Source organism: Muntiacus reevesi, chromosome 14 (genome assembly GCF_963930625.1).
Source record: "Muntiacus reevesi chromosome 14, mMunRee1.1, whole genome shotgun sequence".
NCBI classification, from domain to species: domain Eukaryota; kingdom Metazoa; phylum Chordata; class Mammalia; order Artiodactyla; family Cervidae; genus Muntiacus; species Muntiacus reevesi.
Genome location: NC_089262.1, coordinates 44,417,825 through 44,421,993, shown reverse-complemented (window position 1 = coordinate 44,421,993; position 4,169 = coordinate 44,417,825). Strand labels below are relative to the sequence as shown.

Below are 4,169 nucleotides of genomic sequence, written 5' to 3'. Positions count from 1 at the left end.
AGTCACAGAATTCTAAAATCAGAAAGACCCTTGGATATCAACCACATTAACTTGGTCATCAACCACATTAACTTGATCATGAAGACTGAGACCCAGAAAGGCAATGATGCTTTTCTAATTTCACATAGCAAATAAGTGACTGAATTAGGGTTAGATCCAGGCCTCTTTATTGTGAGGGTTTATGATGAATAATCTGACCTGGAAACCAACCTCCATTCCAGCCTCCTTCCAATATGCCTTCCTCTTACGAGACTAGAAAACTCAAACAATAACCCAAATTCCCTTGCAGCTAGAGTTCTGGATATGATTTGATTCAAGCAATCAGATTGCTGACTTGAAATCTGGAAATTGGACGTGATAATGAGAATGGACTGTTTGCAATTTGTGTTGCTTCTGTCAGTAAAGGTTGCTGCAGAAGAGTTGCATTGTCCCATGGTTAAGGTAGCAGAAGTACCCATGCTCTGGTCTCCAGCAAGGTTAGAGACAAGAGGCAGGGTTCAGATGAGTTAGAATTCACCTAGCAGATATGATGTTTTTTCAAAGCTGAGAGTTGCAGCAATGTGTCCTGATCTCTGAAGAGCACATAATTCTTAGACTGAACAAGTTCAGTGGCAATTGCTACAACCCGAAAGCGAAGTGAAATGAAGTGAAAATCGCTCTGTCGTGTCTGACTCTTTGCGACCCCATGGACTATACAGTCCATGGAATTCTCCAGGCCAGAATACTGGAGTGTGTAGCCTATCCCTTCTCCAGCAGATCTTCCTGACCCAGGAATCGAACCAGGGTCTCCTGCATCGCAGGCAGATTCTTTACCAACTGAGCTATCAGGGACAACCAGGAAGTTGGGGAATTAAGTGGTTAGCAGCTCCCCTGAAGGACCAATTCAGTGGGGGTGATTCTTGAAATTGCTCCTGGATCCTAAGCCCAGAACTATTATTTCAGTTCATCCAACAATTTTGTAAGCACCCAATTAATTCCCTGTATTAAATTCTATTCTTTTAAAATGGAGCAGTGCCTGTTATCCACACCTAAATTCTATTATACAGCATATTAACACCCAAGAATGAGAAAAGCAGCCTGACATATGGAAGCTGGCCTGACACACACAGCGACATTTCATGGTTGTTAGGAAGCAACCTGGTACTGGCAGATAGGCCATGTATTTTACTGTTGAATGCAAACAACTTCTCAGAACCTCAGCTTCAGACAAGGCCCTTCTGTTGACTGTGATGGAGCCACATAAAGACCATTCTGTGTCATGTCTGGACACTGATAAATATGAACATTGTTCAAATCACAAAAAATGATCAGATATCCCCCTATTCTTGCTTATCTGAGTGACTACTGCTCTTTAGTAATTATAACCTTAGTCTTCCCTCTTACTAGATAGGATTTATTAAGACACCCAACTGTAGTTTTCCCCCTCTTTTTGACAGCTTCCAATCTACACACAGGCCCTGTTTCCTTTGCCTTCTGCATGTCACCTAACATATGTCCAAATCCTCCAACTCCTTTGGAGCAGCACGGGCTGCTCCCCAGCAAAACGTAAGAAACCCAGCAGATGTGTTCCTGCTGATCTTTAGCTGAAAGGCATTGACTTGCATAATTTGGTTGGAAAACCTCATGCTGTTCTAGTGGTATGAACTCTTGATACTGCTGACTTGCTATGAATAAATACTTTCTATGAATAAAAGAATGATTTGATGTAAAATTGGTATTTCTTTTCTGCCTTTTCCCCCTGTACGCCCTTCTATTCCATTGCTGTGTGTTCAGTCATGTCCAGCTCTTTGCAACTCCTTAGACTATAGGCCACCACGTTCTCTTGTCCATGGGAATGGAGGCCGCCACATCCCTCTGTCCCAGCAAGAATACTGGGATGGGTTGCCGTTTCCTTCTCCAAGGGATCTTCCCGACCCTGGGATTGAACCTGAGTCTCCTGTGTCTCCTGCATTGCAGGTGGATTCTTTACCACTGATCTTCCTTATGAAAGTCAAAAAATGCTATGGCAATAGTTTTATGTCACCGAAAGCCCAGAAATTATATCTATCAAATGATAAAAAGGAAATAATAAAAGAAAGAATACAGACTAAGGGTACAAGGCAATTGAAAATGAGAGATAAGCAATTATATACTGAACTGGATGATAATATAATTTCTTTTCCCTTTTTTTGGCTACCCCACTGCAGCATGTGGGATCTTAGTTCCTTGAACAAGGATAAAATCTTTGCCCTGCATCCTTGCATTGGAAGTGTGGGGTCTTAACCACTGGACCACCAGGGAAGTTCTGATAATGCAATTTCTTGAATGTCTATAATGTGCCACACATTTGTGATAGTAATTTACTATCATTGACATCACAATTATACTACAAAGTAGAAATTTTATATATAATTCTCATTCTATAGAAGAGAAAAACTGAGGCCCCTGAGTCTAATGACTTACTTGGCAGAGTGTTCCTTTCTACCAAGTAATGGTGGTATCCAAACTTGGGTTGCTAAAGATTTTGTGTTTCCACTACAGAAATAGAGATAATATGGACATTTCTGAATGAAAACAAAAGAGCATTCTTTTCTAAGTATTAGATCTTTGGCTTTGGTGTTATTTGTCAGAAGAGAAAACATTTATTAAACTATTTGAAGACATTTTAAGAAATACTTGATTGAGTACCCATTTCCTATTTATGGCTGAAAGTCTCATCATAGAGTTAATGATTTTTCAGCTTTGTCTTGGGAAAAATATAAAAATCTACAAAATGAGAAAATAAATGAGTTACACAAAAATTTGTGCATCTTTCCTAAAAGATAAATTCCACACGAAATGGAAGATAATGCACCCACTTTCTGTTTAACAGTAAGACTAAAGAAAAGAGAATGATTTACTAGATGGAGAAAAATCCATTAATACATAAAATGTTGAGTTCATGACTGAATGTTATTGTTTAGTCATGTCCAACTCTTTTACGACCCCATGGACTGTAACCCACTAGGCTCCTCTGTCCATGGGATTTCCCAAGCAAGATTACTGGAGTGGGTTGCCACTTCTTTCTCCAGGGGATCTTCCCAACTCAGGGATCAAACCCACATCTCCTGCTTAGCAGGTGGGTTCTTTACTGCTGAGCCACCTGGGAAGCCCTGAATGTTGTTACTACCAATCTTTTCTGCTTTGGGAGAGGTTATAAAAGAGTTTAGGTACTTCTTACCGTTTGACATAGCCACCTGATTATGAGTAAAAGCATCTGTAACCACCCCTCAAATCTGAAAGAGGAGAGGAATATCCAGTTCAGCTCAGATATTTGGGAGAAAAAGATGAATTTTTACAGGCCAAACAAGGAAATCTGCACAGTTAGTATTTAAAATTTGCCTTTCTTTATGTTGAGAAGCATGACTATCTCTTGCCTGATGCTTGTTAATCCTGAGACAACAGGACTTGTTCAAGGAGCTACCAGCATTTCACTGTGACTGGGGGAAAGGAGAATGTGTGGAATTGCAATATATTACTTTGGCTTTAAGTGACTGAAATACACTTGCTCTGGCTTAGGCATAATGGAGGGGGGTTTTACTGGTGATTAAATCAATCAAAGTGTAGCAACAACTAAGTTGTCAGGAAAGCACAGATGCTTATGAACTTCAGGAATAACTGAACAAGCACCTAGAACATAGTGACATAAATAATTATTGAATGAAAAAATGAACTAGAAAGTAGAATAATGTTAAGCCTCTCTCTGTCTGGCATCTCCTACCTGGGAGAAAACATGGCCACTGACAGCTAACAAGTCTTCCATCTTACAGCTTCTGCCATCAGAGAGGACTGACTAACGTTAAGTTCTCTCAGTTCCTGGTAGAAAAATTCCAGGAAAGGGCCCTGATAGCGCTGTCTTGGATCAGACGCCTGCCTCCAGACTGATTAGCTGTGGCCAGCATGGCAAGATCATGTAAGAACATCAAAGTTGCCGCCATAGTTACATGAATTCGAGTGGGAGGTAGGAAAGGAGGAGTCTCTGTACCATGGGGTGATGCAATCACCCTGCAAGGAGGGACGCCATTAGAGACATCCCTTAGGAAACACACTACCGTGTCTCTGTACTATTTTGCTAAGGCTGCCATAACAAAAGTACTGTGGACTGGGTAGTTCAAACAAGAGAAATTTATTTCCTCATGGTTCTGGGGGGC

The 4,169-nt window shown here is 40.7% G+C and overlaps 1 non-coding gene across 1 annotated transcript; it reads right to left on the bottom strand.

Moving 5' to 3' along the window:
• Window positions 1–758: 758 nt before the first annotated feature.
• On the bottom strand, window positions 759–831 carry TRNAR-GCG (transfer RNA arginine (anticodon GCG)). The gene has a single exon. It is a non-coding gene; the product is annotated as a tRNA-Arg (tRNA).
• Window positions 832–4,169: the final 3,338 nt, after the last annotated feature.